Here is a 22234-nt window from a genome sequence, read left to right on the forward strand (position 1 = left end):
TTAGTGGAGTGACAAAGTTTCAGACAGTCTCATTGCCCATTCTCTTAACATCTGTTTCCCTTATTTGCCCATTGTATTGAAGTCCTTACAATCAGTGCTTTAAGTGCACACAGACATATATATTAATGTACACTAGAGACAGGTCTAACCTATTAGAAATTTAGGTACAACAGGGTTATAAATGTTACTTGATACCTTATAAAGCCCAAGATACCCGACCGGTGCATAGGTTCTGTTGCTTGATGTAGTCAGGTGATAACATATGTACACTCGTGCTGCCTACTTTAGCAAGTGTCAAAAGTTCATGCTAAGTACTACATAAATTATCACCTAATTAAGCGCTGTTACGGTTTGGATTGGGAGGGAAGTGTAAACTTGATTCTCCTTGGAGAGCTATATGCAGAAATATGATGTAGAATTAATTTTACGAATAAAGGTCAAAGATCAAAGTCTGAACATATTTATTGGAAGAAGGAACTGGAAGGGAATCTTGACTTCCTTAATTAAATTCTTTTCTGCTAATGAAAACACTAAGAGGTTAATTTAATTTTATGTGTACTTCCTCGTTCTGTTGTAGAGATGTCAGGAGCACTGGCCTGTTACTGGCACTATTTATACCTTCTATGCTTTCTGAACTTCCCATTGCTACTCTTACATCCATAGTTACTGAATCATAAGTTACGTATGCCAACAAATTATTTTTGCCTGGGTACTTTGTAAATAACATATTAATATTGCAGTAGACACTGCTAAAATGATTTCTTTGAGATATATTCACCTGGAGGTTGGAGTTTGGGATTAAATTAATAATGCCATTATGGAACAATCTTATGTGAAGGCATTAAAGTTTTGTGCATTTATGTGTCTATCAATTTACTATGTTAATACAAGCCATCCTAGTATGTTATTTGTGTGTTAGACATGAAGATATAGCTACTTCTGCTGGGAAAATGATGATACTGTCCTGGCTGGCTAAGAATTATAAAATGTAGAACCTGCATCAGTCCAAACAAATGTTTAAGATCAATAATAATCTTTGGACATGTGCAAATTGAAAAGAGTCTTTAAAATATTTTTAGCTGTAAATTATTTGGATATATCACACAAAATAATCATTTTCTCTCTTCTATTTGTTCCAGCAGTTTAGGTGACAATACCAGAATATTCATAATTGTAAAAAAATGCCTGTTTGTGTGATTTTACCACTGTTTCCTCTAGCTTTTGGCTTACATATTTTGAAGAGGCCTAATACAGTATTGAAGGTTTGTGGTTAATGCAGAGATCTGTATGGTCTTGATTCTTCAGGTTACAATGTCCGTTAGGGCAGGGACAGCAGCCATGTTTAATATAACTAGCAAAATGTAGCTTTGGTGGAGAGTGACATTTTCAGCCACTTCTGCAATATAACTGAAATAAAATATGTCAATATTCATGGTCCCTGAGAGAGAAGGAAATAGTTAAAGCTATGGAACTAAAGTGAGAAATCTGAAGTAAGGATAAGTTTTAAGAAGCACTTTGAAAGGGACCGAAGTATGTAATTTCAGGCAATACAGAGATTTTTCTAGAACAGTCTGTGGTACTGCCACCAAAAGCAACAAGGAAGCCAACATTAGCAGTATGACAGTTACAACACTGATTCAGAGTAGTATAGGCTAGTTTATTTTTTCCTCAAACTAGACAGCTATCAGCTGAAGGCAGTTGAACACCTAGAGACATCTATGTTAAAACAACACATACTAGTGGAAACACTAAATGAAGTTTGGGAGGGGGGAGGGGAGAGAAATAGTTTAACACAAAGAAGCAAGGTAGCAAACAGTTTCTTATCCCAAAATACCTAGGACATTTCTCTGTCTCTGTATGTCAGTGGGTAGGGGAAAACACCAGCAGTGAGATAGTTTTTTGCGGCAAGCAATTTTCCACATCACAAAGATCACTGCTACCATTACTGGCAACTTAGGCAGTCTTTATAAAGATGCCAGTGGCTGTGCCACTGTAGAGGCCAAGTTGCTTCCTCTTCTCCTCCCCAGGTGAAGTCTGAGGCATGTTGGCCTGTGCTGGAAAATTTATATTGGCATTACCAATGCCAGGAAGAGATTTCCCTTCCTACAGTGTGTCTGACCTAGTTATGCATTCAGACTGTTGAATGAAGGAGAGAGGAGCAATTTCAGAGTTCCTGAAGATCTTCAGTGACACTGAACCATCTCAGTGCTGGTATAAGAACTTATATTTTCATTGCCTTTTATAGAGCTTTTTCTTCAGTTGGTGTTGCATGATGTTCTTTTTTATATGACTTTTTTTTTTTTTTTTTTTAACTAAAGTAACTAAAGACACAAATTATACATATATATCTATAGGTAGAAGGAAATGTGCTTAACCAGAATGCAAGCATTGTCTAGTTGGAGATGCTGCTCAAGAACTAAGGCCAGATCAAATGGTTTTTACCACTTTACACTGGTCTTTGGTGTCAATGTGTGGATGCCACAGAAAAGTGGAGTACTCGAATTTTCCTTTAACCTTGAACTCTATGTTGCAGACTGTATTATAGTGTCATAGCACCTCTACACTGCAAAATTCTGTGTTCTGCTATATTTGATGTACATTAGTACCACAGAACTGAAAAGAGGAGGTAACATCTACTCAAAGAGAGGATAATTAATGTCACATTAATACAAATATCTCTCTAACACTGGCATGCTAGCAGCATGGCCTAAAATGATCCCAGACTTTCTTCAGAGATGAGGCTGTTTCACACAATGTTTGGAGACCACCTGAACCCATCTCCGTGGCTTCTTCTTCATGAAGTGCTGCTGACATGAGCGCAGGTAAGGCAATGAGGAGAGGGCTTACCTGCCATCATTTCCCACGTTCTAAAACACTTGCAGTACTGCAGCCTGATGATGCTTACCTGATCAAGGCTTGTAAATTTAACAACACTGAAGAAAAGAAAAGCATTATATTATTTTTAACAGGGTATCGGAGGTGTCCCCACAAGATACATGGTGGTACCCAGATTTCATGGAGTTCTTCAACTTTGTAGGAACAGAATGGCATTCAGATGTAGTCCTGAAGGGACATTTTGGCGGATTATTTTGCAATTGTTTGCAACTGCTGACAAGTCCCACTTCCTTCTTATGGACTGAGGACCTGCTTTTTTTCATTACAATGTTCAGGTAACACTGACAGAGTACTTGGCAGTCACTTAACTCTTTCGTTGTGGTTAGGCTGCTCTGCTGTGTTGGTTCCATGGATCGTTAGAGAAAGAACCTGTGTTGATAAAAGAAAATCTGCTTTACCTCTGAGTTGTCCTAAAAAGCAGAAAAATCTTTGGTGGCTTTGTAGCATTCGGTTGTCCCCTTCTGAACCAGATAGAGACTTAAGATGAAATTAATTTGATGAAATCTGGATTTCATTTACTTCAATGAAAGAACAGTTATGTCTCATCAGTTGTCTGTAGAGCATGGACTACTGGCTCTGCTATTTATTATCATTGTCATTGTGAGCTGTACATCCTTAGTTTTCTTACCTACACAGTCAAGAAGACAAGAAATTATTCTGAGGCCTCCACTTGTACGGATTTGGAATTCTTTTGGCCAGGGAACAACAAAAAGGCAGACGACTAGTGTTCTCTGTTTCTCTTTTCTGTACGCACAGGCCAGCCAGTTGTATCAGTAGTAAGTTTTTTTAAAAGACAGACTGGATTATGAGCAAGTATGATGACATGAAAGAAACTCCACCGTCTGCTCCTTCAAAGTCTTAAGCAAAGAGGAACACACATGCCTCAAGACTGAATTTGGTTTACAGATCTTTCAGTTCCTCAGCTGAAATCTTACGATCAGTCAGTGTGCTAGAAATCCGTACTGGACTCACAGCCAGTGTGTCTGCAATGCTTCTTTCAGCAAACACAAACTGAGTTTAAGGGCCTGGAAGGCAGCACAGCAATTCGCTGGCCCAAAAGCAAAAATAAACCATGCACAGTATGTCACATTAGCTCTTAACTGTCTCCAGGAAGTGAAATGTTTGACAGGGAAATATATTTGTTTGTGGCCTCGCTTGATTCATGTTTCAGGAAAAGAATTGAAGTCATACCCCCAATGGAGCACATCCATCCATCAAGGGGAGGATACTGCAGCATACAGGATGTCATCTTCCCACAGCCTCCTCCCTGCTTCCCTGTGAAGGCAAAGCACCATTCAAGTGAAGGAGGCTTTAGAAAAGAGGTGCGATTTAAAATTTTTTTTTTTTTATGTCCAACACCAGCTGGAGTGTTTTAGATGGTATAAGAACAACATCTTGCTGGAAAGAAGGAGATCCTTCCTGAATTCTTTAAGAAAAAGTGGCATGCCTTCCTAATCTTTATTCCTTACCCCTGAGGATATGCTGCTGACTCTTTTCAAGGCCTTGCATGCATCATGGCTAACGTGATGAACCAGACATCTAGATCTGGACTGTCACTTACTCCCAATGTAGATAGCAAATGGTGTGACTCTGTGTGGAATAAAATGGATGGGATCAGGATGAGTTAGGTGTAGAAATCTTTCCGTATTACGAAGGAATGAGTTCATTGTGGTGGATCTCTTCCTTTTGCAACTAAATTTCCACTCCTCGTCTCCTCCTAGGAAAAATGCAAAAATATTAGTAGAAACTTGTGCAGATTTAGTATAAATAAGGAACAACTCCATAAGAAAGTCTGTGGAACTACCCTCACATAAAAGATGTATGCCAGAAGAAACTGGGTCTAGACTGTACTTCTAGAAGGTGGTTTATAAAATACTCTTGATACAAATCTATAATGCACACAATCCAGTTTCTAATTTCAGATTTGATTCTTTATATGTTTTCTCTATGTCTCTGCTGTATTTTTCAAGGATGCTCTCTCAGACTAACCTCAATGGTAGCTTTCCTGAGAAAGAAAATAAAACTTATTCTTAAAAGAATAAGTAGCATGTTTAGAGAGAGGTTGAATGGATATGCTAATGTACTAGTCCATGAGCTATTGGAACCTCTCTTTTTCTTTCTTTGTCTCACCTTCAAATTCTGCTAGTTTTTCCTTTCTTTCTGACATAGAGAGTGTCAGAACATTGTAAGAAACCTGCCATTGAACTCTTATTTTATTACCTTTCTAAACTGCTGTGATTCAGAATATTTATTTATTTATTTATTTATTTATTTTGATGAGGGGGTTGCTCCAGAAATTCATTAAAGATGTGAGTGTTTGTGTTTTTGTGCCCAAAATACTTCCTTAGCTATTTTAAGTAGGCAAGCAGGTATGCTAAAGGACTAAAAATAGATATTTAAAAATACTTGACCTCAAATTACCAATCCATCAGCAGCAGAGGGTAAAAGGGCCTTTAAAGGGATCTTTAACTTGCATCATACCACAAGCAGAACCTCAGATTTATAGGCTTGTGGTTAAGGCACATCTAGACAGAACTGCTACCTCAGCTAGCATCACAGGAGGGGCCATATATATTTCAGGTTTCTTGTCATGGGTGTTGCAGGTCTCAGCATAGCACAGGAGTTTCCAGACTGTTCTTAATGAGACAGCACCCTTCACAAAGGCTGTCGTATGGATCACAATTGTGGACATGGCAATAATTGTGTTTCTACACAATGTTAGTAAAATGGGTGCCATGCAGAAACATGTCCTCTTTTGAAAAACACTAATCCCACCACTAACTTGTTCTCTTGCCTTTATTTACTCCCTTTCAGCTCTTCTGTATTTTCCACATCTGGGCACAGGGAAGGAGCCAGCTCCTTGTGGTTAACCAGTTCTCCATGGAGCAACAGGAACCGGACCACAGCTTGGGCACCTCAGCAGGCAGAGGTGCCTGCTGCTCCTCTGAAAGGAGCATCACATGGAGAATTAAAGAAGGGTGTGTTCTCACTCTCTCAGCTGCCGGGTGCTATCAACACTAACCAGCAGGATGATCTAGATTTTGACTGCCCCGTGCCAGATGGCAGCATTTTGATACTCCAGTCTTCATTGCAGGTCTGTGCTCTGTGGTTATGGCAGGACTTCATCCTCAAATAACTGCTCATTTTTCTGAAATTCAGGCACGGCCTGAACTTATTTGGATATTTCAAGCTGCAAGTTTCGGTTGAACCCATAAGCAGCAATTGGATTTAAGCAATAAGGAAAGCTTTCCCCAGGTATTTAAAAGCTAGGCAGAACAATGTAGTGTTCACAGGCAGTTTGCTCCATGATGAGTGAAAAAAAGAACTCTGTTGCTGCATGCCTTATACATTGCAATGTACATCTGCAAATATATATAAAGTCAGAAAATTCTTTGAATGCTTATGCTCCGTGTAAACCAAAATGTCCTGTCTAAAGTCATGATAAGTACAGAGGATTATTCAATAATAGTTTATGATTTTAGTTTTAATTTGCAACTTAGTACTGCAGAGAACTTGATCTCTTAAGGAGAGTTTATGGTCTTAAGATCAAAACCCAAATCCATTTTAAAAATTTGTGTTTGTGACCCTTCCTGTTCTGAAGACAAGCAATGCTTCATTAAAAAGGCAAATACCTCCATGAACACAGAATATGTAAATCTATGAGCTTGTTTTTATCTTACACTGGGGGTGATATCCAGTCTTGAAAGACACTGGGGCAGAGAGGAGGCTTGCCAGACATAGATGATGACATAAAACAGCAAAGCAATAGTCTGACGTAAGAGCAGGCAATGTCTGGGGTTTTGCTGAGCAAATGTGTCTTGGCTTCATATGGAAATACAGTCTTACTGGCAGGACATGGTTAGCTGAATTTTGGTGGTCATATAGGGCTGCAGGGGGCTGGATTGGAGGTTATTTTTGTTTCTAAGTGGGACAGCTTATTTTGCCGTAAGTTCTCCTATTCCTTTGTCAGTGGCCTCAGTGTGTTGGGTTGTATGTCTTAAATGCTGGAAGTGATTAAGAAAATGAATTCAACGATCCTCTTCAATAGATAAGGGCTTCTTTCCCTGTAGCAGAAAGTGAGAATACTGTTACACGGAGAAAGTCATCAGTAGTGATGCTTACTTGCTACACACAAAATATTTTCAGTGCATGTCTCTCCACTAACTCAACCACTGTTTTCAGGATGTTTTGTGACACTACAAAGCAGCTGTTCTTTACTCTTCTGACTAAGACATTTATATTCAACCCTGACATTTTAATCTAATAAAAAAAAAATCTTTTTACCTCCTTGCAATATAAACAGAGAACCTCTATATAATGGGCATCTGTGGAATATGGAATTAATCCCACTAGTGCGGAAAAACCTTCATAACTCTCTTGCGGCTTCATCACTCTTTGAGTTATGAGGTCTTCCTCTCACTTGTGGGATAAAGTCCAAATCCCACAGAAGCTTATTATGTGTCCACTATTTATTAAGACTTCATCATTTAAAACAAAACACTTAAGAAAGACACTGGGAAACATTAAAATCAAAGAGGTTTCAGTCTGAGGAATAGTTGTATTTGAAGGTTTTTCAAAGTAGAGAAGAAAAAAATCATTTTAGTTCTGATAACCGCTGAACTTGCTGCTTCTGCTTATTTTTTTTCTTTTTTTTTTTTCTTTTTTTTTTTTTCTTTTTCTCCATGGAGAGATTCTGAATGTTTTTCCTTTCTTTCCGACAAGATTTTATAAATCTTTTAGTATCCTTGTGAAGACTTCACTTACTTTCCTCTGCCTTGCAGTCCAGTGACTGGTGCCATTAACCATGAGTGAGAGCCCTTGTTCCCTAGCCTACTACAAAGTGTATATATTTGCTGTACCTTGACATTCAGAAAGCCCTTTAAGTGACACCCACTGTTTTGCAGAAGTGTAACATAACACAAATGTACTAGCTGAGGCTTAATCCTAGTAGTACTTCAGCAGTTCTAACATTTTGTACCGAGGTTGTCTTGGAGTTAAGAATGTTTGAGGCACTTTTCTTCATTTCTTCCTACTAGAAAGAAATAGCTGTTATCACCTATATAATTCTCTTCTTCCCTCGCATAGATGTAATTAGTTCTCTAAACAGTTGTGAGAAATAAGGAACTTAATTTTATAGCTGGGGAAAATGAGGCAGAGGAGTTTTGTTACCGGTCTGGTGTCATTCTGTCATATCAGTGACAGATCTGGGATTAGAAGCCAGAAGATGTTGGCGGCCAGCCCTGAGCTCAGTGCATGGTTCCCATGGTAAAGTTAGTCAATGTCATGCACTAAAATAGACATACGCTTTTTCATCATCTTGTAATGGTGAGATGGGAATATTGAAATGTACATACACTACAGATGGAACAGATCTTGCATCAGTACCTTTCTGAATGTTGTCAGGTACCTGGAGCTGCATGCGCCATGCTCACTTTCTGCTGGTGCTGAAATTAGATGGAAATCACAACACCATTAAAAGATGTGTGCCTGGAAGCATGATGATGTTGGACTTTTTTGTACCTTGAAAAGAAATGTTAAGGCAAGAGACCAGACGTCCTCTGGGAGGAGTGGGGAATACAAGAGGATTGCTGTACCTGTTGGAAGATTGTGGACATGTAACAACATCTTTTATCTCTGAATAAAAGTCTGATAAATTTAGATAAATTTAAGAGTAGCCAAATTATGTGTGCATTCTTGAACTTCAGAACAAATCTATTCACTTGGTCACATGTTCTTTCAGTTAATCACTTTTCTTTCCTTAGCCCTGATAGAGAAAACATGGTCAGAATTTAAGGCAGGGGAATAAAGAACAAACAGCCATAGCTACTGTTTTTAAAAAAGCTGAGGACTACTAGATTCTCACCCTAGTGAGAACTCAGGATGGGCCTCCTTTTATGAGAATCCATAAGATTTATAGTGAAAAATGTATGGCCAGTCAGAGTGCTTCTAGCTGATGACAGATCTTTCTGCTCAGCCTTTGCTGCTGAGTGGAACTGAATTAGCACAAAATGACCCTTTTATTCTGCCATACCATGGATTTATATTCACAGGGGCAGCTCCTCAGTAGGGGTAAATTGTCTTAAATCTTTCAAAGGACTTGAGTTCAGCTGTTTGAGGTTTGATCCCAGCAAAAGGTGAGCACATGCTTACAAACTATATGACTTTGTCTGTGAAAGCCACTCTTACTATGTGGCACTTCCAATCTAAGTTCCTTGAATTCTTTTAGTCAGCTTTTCAACAACATGAAAAAGAATTTTAACCCACTGTAATGGCTGCTACAGTAGCCTAGAGGTCATTGTGTTTTTGATACAGTTCTTTTTAGGTGTAAAAAGTTTTGGGATGCAACTGAGATAAACTTTTTATTTGTATTTTGAAATTACTTGGCCACCTCTAATAAATTCAAAAATGTTGCCATTATTTTGAAGAATTTATTATATTTACGTTCACTTTAAAAGAAATCTAGGACTAATCTGTTGACAGTGGTCTTTATTATTATTATTATTATTTTCTTTTGTTCTGTGCATAAACAGGTCAGCAGGAAAAAGCTCAGGTTTTGGATGAAAAGAACAGAAAAGACAAGCAAAGTGTGTACTGCAGAAGCAAAGGGAAGCAAAAAGGTGATGAGAGTGAAACAAGAATGTAAATCACATTTTTTATGAGTGGCCACCCGGACGACAGAGTGCAGAAGCAGACTGGGTTGTTGTGAGAAATAACAATGAAGAGTGCACATGTAATAATACAAAGTGCCTAGGAGAGGGCTAGGGCTGGGACCGGAGCAGTGGTGGGGAAGGCTATCCTAGAGCAGGGCTGGGAGCAGGCTCATTGCTTACACTGCCTCCCACTTCCTTTTTGGTCCCTCTGCCCCCCCCTTCTTTGTTTCTTAAACATGGTTGATTTTCCTAAGGATGGTCCAAAAAGGCACCCTCTTGAACAATAAACACAATGACTGTGGTGGTCCTGTCAGCTTTGGATCTTTGTAAAATAGCCAGTGATCCACAACACTTTCTGGAATTGATTTCCCAGGCTTTCCCACTACCTTCTCACTGAGAGGTTGGAAAAAAAAATTCCCCTACCACCATTGGTGAATGCTATTCATTTTCCCATTATTTTGAATTCTTACATGCAAAGAGTCCTAAAGAGCTGTCCCTTTGAAGCAAAGGTGATTTTGCTACTGAAGGAGTAACAAATCAAGCACTATGCTCACAAACTCTTACATTTTGAAAAGAACACTTCCAAATGATTAAATAGTTATGCATGGCAAGGGCTTGAAACTTTGATGATTTATTCAGAGTCCATAACCTATAGCAAAATATAAATTTTTGTTAATAGTGGCATAAATGTAACATTCTCTCCTTCTCCTCCCTCCCCCCTTTTTTTCCTAAGTGTAGGACTTCCAAGATTTTTGGAAGAAAAAAAAGCATCTGTTTTTCTGTATGTTTGCTTTTTTTATAGACTTCATAAATCCAGCAAGCTTCTATTTGGACCACTAGGCCCTTTCAATAGAAGCATGTTTTCACTGGGATTTCCACATTCATAATTATTCCTCTCGTTTCTCTGCTGTGAGAAGACAAGCCGTTATTTCATTGCTTTGGGGAAGTTAATAATATGGTAGGCAAAACATCAGGAAAAATTATAATGAATGAACCTATACAAATTGTAGGGAAACACATGCTGCTGTTATAAAATGTTCCCATCATAAATCCTAGAAAATCACTCTGTGCACAAGTGAATAACTTTTTAACACATAAACACTCAATTAATTAAAGGTAATATACTATATATGCTCAAACTAGTGTGACACAGAAAGGACAGATTCAAATAATGGCATTCAAGATTGTGGGCCCAGTCATGTCTGCCACAGTCCTCCTAAGAGATTTAAGAATTATAACACTCCAAGGTAAATCTCTTCTATACCTGAAATGAAAATGAAGTTCTCAGCCTCAGTGTTGCAATACCATATTACTGCATTCACTTAATACATAAATGGGAAACTCCCTACTTTTTTCCTCACCTTATTTCGTACCACATACTGAATGTTTCCTCGGTGTCATGTAGGTCACTGTTCCCTCCTCCTTCTACCTACTTACTCTTACTTATTGGTATTTCTTTCAGCTTACCAAGATTCTTGAGAGATTATTCAATGTAAGTGATTCTCCCCCTCTACTTTGCTCTCATGAGACCCCACCTGGAGTACAGCATTCAGCTCTGGAATCCCCAGCACAAGAAGGACATGGACACATTAGAATGTGTCCAGATGAGGGCCACAAAGATGCTCAAAGAGCTGGAGCACTTCTACTACGAAGACAGGCTGAGGGAGTTGGGGTTGTTCAGCCTGGAGAAGAGAAGGCTCTGGATAGACCTTATAGCAGCCTTCCGGTACCTAAAGAGGGCCTACAGGAAAGCTGGGGAGTGACTCTTTGTCAGGGAGTGGAGGAATAGGACAAGGGATAGTGTCTTTAAACTAAAACAGGGAAGGTTTAGATGAGATATAGCAACGAAATTCCTCACTCAGAGGGTGGTGAGGCACTGGAACAAGTTGCCCAGAGAAGCTGTGGATGCCCCATCCCTGGAAGTGTTTAAGGCCAGGTTGGATGGGGCTAATAGGAGGTGTCCCTCTCCATGACAGAGGGGTTGGGACTGGATGGTCTTTAAGGTCCCTTCCAATCCAAACCATTCTATGATTCTATGATTCTATGATTCTATGATTCTATGATTATCTCCCGTAAGAATTGCATTACTTGCAACATTAATTTATTGATATTGAGAGCCATGTTAGTCAGAATTTGCTGGAACTATTTTAAAAATACTCTTTTAATATGTTTTTATCTCTCTAAGAAGGGAGAGAGAGAGAGAACAAACTTTGAAATGTTTTCAGTTTTGATGATATTTTTGTCAAGATCAGAGACTTACCAGCTGTAGAAAAATAACCAACTTATACTCACATACGAAAGTAAAAAGCAAGGTTCAGTTCCCTGTTGCAGGGGTTATTTAGTTTTCTTTTAAGTGGAAATAGCTCCTACAAGAGCCTCTAAGAGCAAACCAACAAAAACTAGCTAAAAATAGTGACTTGAATCTTGAAAAGTAGTGACTCTTATCTTATGACTCTTGCATTCAAGAACTGTTATGTTCAAATACCTGCCTGAAGTTAAATGATATTGCTAGACTTCAGAAAAGCATTTGACACCATCTCCCACAATATTCTCCTGAAGAAGCTGGCAGCCCACTGCTTGGACAGGTACACTCTTTGCAGGATGGATGGCCAGGCCCAGTGAATCCATCCAGTAAATCCATCTGGCAACTAGTCAGAGAGTAGTCAGGCATTGGAATGGGTTGCCCAGGGAGGTGGTGGAGTCACCATCCCTGGGGGTGTTTAAGGAAAGGTTGGACCTGGTGCTTAGGGACATGGTTTAGTGGGTGACATTGATAGTAGGTTGGACCAGGTGATCTTGAAGGTCTTTTCCAACCTTTATAACTCTATGATTCTATGATTCGGGCAAGTGTCTCTCTATCCTTAAAAAAAAAAAAAAAAAAAAAAAAAAAAAAAAAAAAGAGAGAGAGAGAAAGAAAGAAAATATTTTTTTATATGGTATTTTAAAGAGATAATGGGAGTGTTTTTGGATCCTTCAAAAGATTCTGAGGTCAAGAAACTTTTTCCATTTTAAAAGTTTAAAATGTATATTTATACTATGACCCTCTCCTGTGTGTATTCCATGTGACAAAGTTTATTTATGGATGGTGCAATTCCAAATGAAGGAGAAAGAACGTTTTTACTTTTACTCTCCACTACCCTTTTTTTTTTTTTTTCTCTTCTCAGTTTTTACATAATTGGAGTAGTTATATGTTTATCCCCTTTCACATCACTTCTGTCACTTCTGTGATGGCTAGGTCTAATAAGAAATGAAGTTTCCACAAGATACAGCAAGTATTTGATATGAAATTAAATTATTAAAAAAAAAAAAAAAGATAAATGAGAACTAAGGCTATTGTCCACTTCTCCAAAGTAATGAAGTAATAGCTAAAAGTGATAACCGGGGGTATTTTGGGTGTGATCACTCATTTGGAATTGATTTAACACACCTAAGCATTCTGTCTGAGGACCAAATCAGAATGAGTATGCTGCTTCTATCACCCCAAAACCAAAGTATCATGTGAATTAAGGATTTATGTCAGCAGAAGTTACTTTTAGAGAGTGTCAGTAATGGACTGAACTTTACTCTTTGATGAGGTTACTCATGTTGAGTAGGCGGTGGGATAGGCTGGAAAATGAAGCACAGAAGTACACACATCTGTCCTCTCCAACTGATGCTTCTCCAGTTGATGGTAGACCTCTCAAAACATTATCCACAAGTGCTTCATATCTTACCCAAGTGTCCTGGTTTCAGTTAGGACAGAGTTAATTTTCCTCCTAGTAGCTGGTAGGGTGCTATGTTTTGGATTAGGATGAGAGGAGCACTGATAACATGCTGATGTTTTAATTGTTGCAGAGCAGTGCTTACACCAAGCCAAGGACTTTTCAGCTTCTCGTTCTGTCCTGCCAGCGAGCAGGCTAGGGTGCAGCAGGAGCTGGAAGGGGACAGACCCAGGACAGCTGACCCAAACTGGCCAAAGGGGTATTCCATACCATCTGACGTCATGCTAAACAATATATAGGGGTGGCTAGCCGGGGTGGGGGGGCCTGCTGCTCGGGGATAGGCTGGACATCGGTCAGCGGGTGGTAAGCAATTGCATTGTGCATCACTTGTTTCGTACACATTATTAGTAGTACTATTATCATTATTATTATTGTTATTGTTATTGTTATTATTATTTTCTTGTCTTAATAAACTGTCTTTATCTATCTCAACTCACAGGCTTCACTTTCCCGTTTCTCTCCCCATCCCAGAGAGGGAGGGGGGAGGGTGAGCGAACGGCTGTGTGGTGTTTAGCTGCCGGCTGGGTTAAACCACAACACCAAGGTACATTAATGTCTTCTACCACAAGTGAGTCCAGTAGAGCAGACACCACTCATGGCCTCCCCAGAATTACAGGGAATCCAAGGTGAATCCTTAGACATCCTACAAGAAGAGTGTGGGTTGAGAATAATTAATCACCTTAGTAGTTCTCACTTCATATTCTCTTTTTAATCTGAGTGTACCCATGTTAGTTTGTAAACCATTCAGATTGATAAAGACAGATCCCTATTCCGTATGATGGAAAAACAACGATCCTGAGTGCATACCTGCTGGCCTCAGTGAGTATGATTATAGATTAAGAAATTTCATACTAAATTACTGGCAAAGATATAGAGCCTACAAATGAACCCACATGGTTGGCCACAGCTACTTTAAATGATTCATAAGCATTTATTCTATTTAAAGGATTGTTGGTTGCTATAAAACTTTATCCTTTTAAGCCTTATCCTTCACTTACGACATTTGAAGTCTAGTTCTAAAAATTTATGTCTTCCATTACTCTGCCCTTATTCATCATATTTTGTAATGGCAGTCTCAAGAGCATCTATTTTTAGCCATGGAAGTTATCTTATATAGGCATGTTACCAAATGAAATCTATTTTCATGCCAATTTAACACTCTGTCCCCAAAGAATTTTTTAAATCAAAAGGACACCAGTGCTGACATTAGCCACTAGCAAATCTGTAGTTAAAGAATTGTTTCAGTCTAGATTTTGTCAGTTGGTGATTACTGAGGAACCAAACCTCTGGGAAGTTTAGTCCTTTGTCTCCTTTTTTAATCTGTGGTCTTCACAGTGACCTCTGATCATAACTTCCCCAGTTTATTTCTTTGTTATGTGGAACTTGATAACTGATTAGTTGCTGGTGGTACACTTTGTGTACTGCAATACTCACTGCAGCATTCATTTATTTTGTTCTTGTCTTAAAAAAAAAGGCTGGTCAGTCTCTGTTAAAATTAATGTAAAATTCAGGCCTGGCAAATTCATGTTCTAATAAGTAGTTTCTAGAATGTGACAAACAAGTAAAACCAGAAAATAAAAATGGAAATCACTCTATAATCTTTACTTCAACATTTATCAACAATGTCACTTTGAAATCACATACCATATTTTTATTATATTTTTCCTTTTGAATTTATCATTAATATACTGATAATCATAAAGACCCTTTAATAGAACATTTTTTTTAAAAAGAAAGTGTCAAAAACAACAAAAAATGAGTTTATTATAAGCTGCACTGGTGGCACTTGCTTCACCTTACAGAATTCTGTCATTTAAAAGGTAGGTATCAGATGCTTTTTGAATAGCATTAAACAACAGACCTTCAGGATGGAAAGAGAAAATACTAGGTTAGAAGTCAGTAAAACTGAAATGAAATAACTGTAAGAATTTTAGGTACATGATATGATTACCTGTTTAGAATTTATTTAAGCTTTCTGTCTGATCATCAGGCCAGTGTATATATATATGTATATACACACGTATATACGCTGCCTTTGATGCCCAACTGCCTTGTTGAAGGCTAAATTGGAGTCTCCCTTTGAGTTTTGTAGATATACCCTATATGAGCAGCAAGTGTCTGTGTACTTCTGACTTTGGGCAACGTCTGAAGAGACAGACCCTACCTACAAAACAAAAGTTTTATACATAATGCATACATGTGTACACATGTAGACAAGAACAGCAACACTGCTGTAGAACAGCAGGAGAAAAGGAAAGGAAAATAAACCACCCAGACAGGAATAAATGTGACTGGAATTGTCCAGATGCACATATTTGTCAACTGAGAACCTGCCCTCTGGTCATCTCCTTGGAAAAAACCTCCTGATGAGATGACTTTCTATGGATTTGTGAGGCAAAAGCTTCAATGGAAAATAAAATCTGGCTTCTGCTGTCAAGGCTGAGGCTCATTCCACTTAGCCACTGGCATGACCTTAATGGGAGTGGAGCTGAAAGTCTTCCTGGGTCAATGCATAGAGCAGCTGCTGCTTGCTTGCTGCCTTCCCTCCCATCCTCAGAGACTATCTGCCCCTCCACCCAGCCCCAGGCAATAACGCCTGCAAGGATGACGCATCTCGGCAGTCCCTGGTGCCAATGACCAGGCACTGGAAACTCAGCTGTTCTGAGCAGGATCTTACTGTGGCCTTTTCTTCCACAAAAGATCAGATTGAACTGGAGGTTGACATTGTCCAGAGCTAGAATAAAACGTTTTAGCAATAAAATCTTCCTGCAGAACATATATAAATACCATTCAAAATCCGTCCTCTGGGCAATGTAACAGATTCATCTACCCCAGTTGAATGGATGGTGAAGTATTTCCTTATTCTGCACTCCAAGTCTCCGAGGTGAGCTCAGATACCAGACTGATGGACAGTGTCTCAGTCTTTTACAGTGTCCCCTCATACAAACATTTCAGATAAAATTTGAGATTTTGAGGTGCATAGTTATTCAGTAAATTTTCAGAGTGCAAATTAACAAATATATTGCATTGGTCCATATGGTGGCACAATAAATATTATAAAGAGCAAATTGTGCTATTTCCAAATCTAAGTATTGTACTCACAAGAATATAGCACGTCAGAGCTTAACAGTTCTGTTGGAAGCAAATTTTCTTCTTGTTTTAAAGAACATTTATAATGATTTCAATTGCTTTCTTTTTACAGTCTTCCAGCTGGTCCCAAAGGCAACTTTTTCCTTATTTAGTGTCTCCAAGGTTCCTTGAGATGCTTGGATGAGTGACCCTATGTAAGTGCCAAAGACTATTTTATTCACTGAACTTCAGAACATGGAAAATGTCCTGTCTGGCTATGCAGTGGCTTGATTTTTGGTCATCACTAAGTAATTTTTATGTAGTTTGGGGAGAAGGGCTTTTTGGATTGGGTCTGGTGTTCAGTGACCTGCAGAGTATTACTGAAATATTGAACATAATATACTATTATGTCACAGAAAACGTATGTGTACATAAGCAAATGCCAGTTACACCTATATTATTAAATTAAACAAAGCTAAGAAACTTCCTGGATACTGGAACTCAGACATCTATGCTACTAAACCGCTGGAACAGTCTCTGGATGGTTTTGGCCCTAACCAGCAAGCACTTTCCCAAGCAGATCCTGGGTTCAGTCTGAAATGTAGCAAAGGTCCATGACTAGTAAGGAATTTGCATCTGGTCACCATTTATTCAAAGGCTACAAAATTTAGAAGTACAGACTCAGACCAGCTACATACATATTTATAGTGTCAACATAATCCTTATATAAACTTGCATATTGGCTTCAATGTTGTTTGCAAGCCATACATTGGAAATAAGTATTTCATTTTTCACACTTTTTGATGAGCCAGCCAACACCTTCCTTCTCTTCATTGTGGTTACCTGGGGTAACTGAGAAACAGAATATGCTTTTCCTTAGTTCAGTATTTATCTGATAAGGGTTGATAGTGTTTGTGTGTGTATTTGAAATAAGGACTACCCTAAATTCTGAGATGAAAACATTATACTGATAGTTGCATGCACAGTCAGTAAATTAGTAAATGATTATACATGATTGGTATATACTAACATTTGTTTTGTAAAAATATTTCAAGACAGACTTTTTTTTTTTTTTCCCCATTAGACTGTAACCACCACTTCTGAGTAGGAAATTTTGAGTGTCAAGACATAACTGCCTGTCTTGTCCATGAATCTTATTTGATCCTGTTAAATGTGAGAAAACAGAAGCAGAAGAAATGTCATTGTACTTCATACAAGTTCTGTAAAGGAGATAAACTCACTTAGCTACTTTACAGTCAACCATCTCAGCTGAACTCAAATACAATATTGGTATGGTAAACTGAGTGTGCAACTACATTTCCAGTCTCACGCGTGTGTCTGTCCAATATTTACAGAGATAATGGAGCAACCATGTCCATGGAGGAATTACATAATCTAGTACAAAGTCTTACCATTTGTAGACAAAAGAATGAGAAGCTGAGACCACTGAAAATGATCATCGTAGACTAGTTTTCACATAACTGGAGGGTGGTGAAAAGTGATGTCAGAAAGATCCCTCTCTGAGCAAAATGTAAGGTCCTTATTTACAGAATCTTAGCTATGACTTCCTCATCAGAAATCATGTTCTTATGCCCATCTTGTTATAATAAAATTTTCTGAAGTAACTGATGTGTCTTTAGCCATAGTTTAAGCTAGTTTCAGTTTTTGTTTGATAAGCTAATAGGAATGTACTGGTAGAATCAATTTAGAGGGACTACAATAATAAAACAGAAGATTCTGATGAATCTGCAATTGTGTTCAATTTACCATTTTTCATATTTCAGAAACAGAAATGATACTGAAAACCAAGCTCAATGAAGGTTCTGCTGGTAGTGCCAGAGGCAACTAAGTCTTTGTTCCTGCCTGTCAAAAAGTTAGATACTTTTTTTCACAATATTGTAAAATTCTGAAGGAGAAAACAATGTGGTTGGTATGTGTGCATACTTAAACCAGAATAAAGTATTTATCTCCAACGCTAACATTTAGATGCCTATATATATATATATATACAAAGAAAAGTAGCTGCTTTGTGGAAAAAAGAATGAAACCCCAATTTTCTCTCACAAAACAAGGTTTCATTGTAAGTTAAAGCTTTTATTCATATTTTACATGTCATCCAATATTGAAGATTGGTGGTTATAATAATAATTAAATGCTTTATTGATTCACATCTAATCTCTATGGAAGCTAGCAATGGTGATAGTAAGGATCCTTTTGAACAAAGGAAAACAAACAACAAGACCCATGTAGATACTCGGGGTGAAATTCTGGTCTCATGGAGGTAAATAGTAAAACTCCCATTGACTCCAATGGGGTCAGGATCTCTTCGCCTTTCCCTCCACCCCCAGTGTGTAACCACAGCTGTGCTTTTGCTAAGCAGCATGCAAGAACAACTTATGAATCACATCTGGTGACCCTGTTTGGCATCCCAGCAGAGAAAACATCAGTAATATTAACCCCTTTGTTACATAAATTAAAACAAAGAGACTTTTGGACCCCTTGGATAATGTAAAAACTATGGGAAAAAAATAAAGAGGGTCTAAAAAGGTTTTAGAAGAACTTAGAAGCAGGGCCACAGAAACACTGAGAGAGAAAAGCTGCTGAGGCCTTGTAATTGAAAAATTTAAGAATAAACAAATTTTTTGTTCTCTTTTAGGTTCAGTTGCCAATGTAACTTGATAAATTTCTTTGGTTTGTTTCCACTTGTTCTCACTGACGCAAGCTGGCAATAGCTTTTGTAGAATTTCAGGCTCTCTTGAGTCAGTGTCTTGATCTTCAGTCAAAACCTCTTTATTTTCCAAGAACCTCTTAATTTTCCATTTCCTCTTTGGCAAAGCTTAAAACCATGTCCAAACGCTATATTAGCATTTTTTCACCTGAGACACTGGAATTTCCACCATCACTGGGTTTATTTCCCTTTCTGTCTTTGGAAGCTATCTTGTGAGAAAAGTTGATACCCAACCCCTCCTCTTTTTCACTTTTTTTTTTTTTTTTTTTTTTTTAAGGGTGTGTATGTGCATTTTAGTCTGGGGAGGAATTTCACAACAGTCTGAAGTTTAAATCATAGCTATCTATCTCTTGGGCTAAACGAGCATTTTGGATATAAACATTCCCGAAATGAGGCATCTGTTATCAGAATCTAGAATGCAGCACGGTACTTTCTCATTGACGAGGCATTTAACAGTAGCAGTAAAGAGACAAATTCCTGCATTTTAATCCCACTATAAGACTTTCGGATAGTTGTTTAACATATATGATTTGTCAGATGCGGATAATTTTAGGGGAGATTCTGAAGCCAAGGAGGACTACAGAGAGCATTATGGACCATAATATATAAAAGCATGTCAGCCTGGTTCTCCTGACATCATTGGAGCCATTGCCTTCATATTGCCCTCATTTATTCTATTTAAACAAATTACAGCAGGCTCCATAATATGTTAATTATATCTCTGGGATGAAACACTCTGATTTAGCACATCTGCCAAGCTATATGAAGTCACAGAGCTGAAGCCTACAGGAAAGTCATCATCCACCAGAATCACTGGAGTACTGTAAACTATAACTGACTGCATATTGGCACATTGAACATGCTTGGTTGAAGTAGCTCCTCTAAGTGTTTGATCTTTTAGTCACCTTTATTGAAAATGCTATTGTTTCTGTTGTTTGTGAACATCTGGGTCCTCTCTAATGGGATCAAGGCCAGATTCTCAAAGATATACAAGTATTTAATCTGGCTACAATCAGGTTCTTTAGAATTTCTTCAATAAAGAAATACTTAATTACAGCAATAAACTGAAATAATTTAATTTCTTTAAGTCCAGGAAAGCAATTAAAAATGCAGTGACAGTTATCTTCCAAGCATACACTAATTGGGGCTTTCTTCATGCTAATACATTAATGTGAGATAAAAGTAAGAAAATGTAGACATGATCAACAAATGAAATGTGAAATTAAAAAGACTGTTTAGAATGGTTAGTAGGAGATGTGTGTGTTTTGAATGTCTGTGAATGACATTTATTTTTCTATTTGTATGACAAGTACTCAGAGAGTACTGGGATATCTTGTATATATATCCATATATAAGTATGTGGAGCACAATTGCTTATAATAATGAAATAATAACACTCTTTCATAATAATGCAGAGGAATTCAATGAATACAGAAGTCAAGGCAAGAAGAATGAAAAGAATATATGCAGAAAAATGTTTCTGCTTATAAGAATACTAGTGTAGCTCACAAGTTACTGACTATTAAATCATTAAAATAATATTGAGCGACGTTGTTGTAGAATTTCACACCAACATTATATTTTTTCCTCAACATTTTCAAACCTATTGCCATGCAGAAAATTTTGATATTGGAACGCAGTTCAGTTTGAAAGCACATGCTACAGTTTTAATAACCTATGACAGAATTTCCTATCGTGCAAAAACGTACTATTAATATTGAAGTGTGAAGTGTCAGCAGGCACAAATAGGGCAACCAAGGCTAATAAATGGTTGTAATGGGGCATTTCAACTATCTGCACAGAAATTCATCCTTTGCAATGGGAGATTTAGAAAAAGAACTTCTTGACCTCTCAGACTATATTTTTTATAGCAGTTAGTTCTATAGCACACATGAGGGAAAGTTACTCTGTCCTATGTAATATACAAGTGTTGGTTCAAGAAGTAACTATTGCTAAACCACTAATTAGTGGTGACCACAGCATAATTAAGTTCAACATTCTCGAGGGAGTGATTGCAGCAAATGCAGGACTGTGACACTAAACTTTTGATAATGAAATTTTTTTCAAGGGGTAAGTTAGTTAGAAAACCCTAAAGTCAAAAGTGAGGAAATTAAAATCCTTACACTCAGCATGGAGGCTTCTTAGGCATCCCAGGAGCCACAGAGGAATGAATGCACCTTAACAAAAAAGAAAATGGAAAGCCAATTAAAAGCTAGTATAGTTAGATTGCAAGGTTCAAGATGTTATTTAAGACAAAATGTTAGCCTTCAGAAAACAGTATTTTAGTCCAAGTGAAAGAAAGGAACAGATATTATGGAAAATGGGAATTATAAGTGTAAAAAAATCAAGTATAAAATGAGAAATCACAGACAAAACGAAAATACTAACAATATATTTGTACAAATCTCAATTGGGAACAGAGTGAGAAAACAGGCTGATGCATTTTTTCATCCTTGATAAGATACAGATAACACAGATATCAGACAAAAACTTAAAAGAATGTTTGTATTAGGACTCTCTTCAAATATAGGTGAGGTATGTATAAAAACATAAAAGGAAATATAAAAAAGGAAATATAGGAAGTATATAAAAGGAAATCACTATCAATACAATAAACTGATAAATTTTAAGGAACCAGTTCACAAAGCCTTCCAAGAATTCAGATAGAAAAGATGGGTGGCTGAACTGTTGGTGGGAAAACACAATTTCATGCTGAACTATGATTTTAAGCTGAGATATAGAGCAGCGGCAAATATTTTAAAAGTACATGAGTGACACTGAGACTTACAGGTGACAGTAAGCAACATAACTTATTAGAATAATCAGTAGAAAAAATGATGAAAGAAAGTTGCTTAAGTTTAGTACACTGATTTCCGAGATGCCTACTCTACAAGAAGCATTATTTTATTATTTTATTTATCCCTGTGAACGATACAGGTTTATGACATACTTGACTTCCCAGAGACAACCTTACTTTGCAGAGAAAGAAAGAAAGAAAGAAACAAAAAACAGAGAGATCATACAAGGGTGTTTGAAATGACTTATGCATTTCTAGAATTATTTTCCTGAAAAATATAATGTCTTAAAAGAAACGAGCAGTCTGTGGTGTTGATGGAAAGGGTTTACTAGCA

The sequence above is a fragment of the Cygnus olor genome, chromosome 4, assembly GCF_009769625.2.
Source record: "Cygnus olor isolate bCygOlo1 chromosome 4, bCygOlo1.pri.v2, whole genome shotgun sequence".
Taxonomy (NCBI): domain Eukaryota; kingdom Metazoa; phylum Chordata; class Aves; order Anseriformes; family Anatidae; genus Cygnus; species Cygnus olor.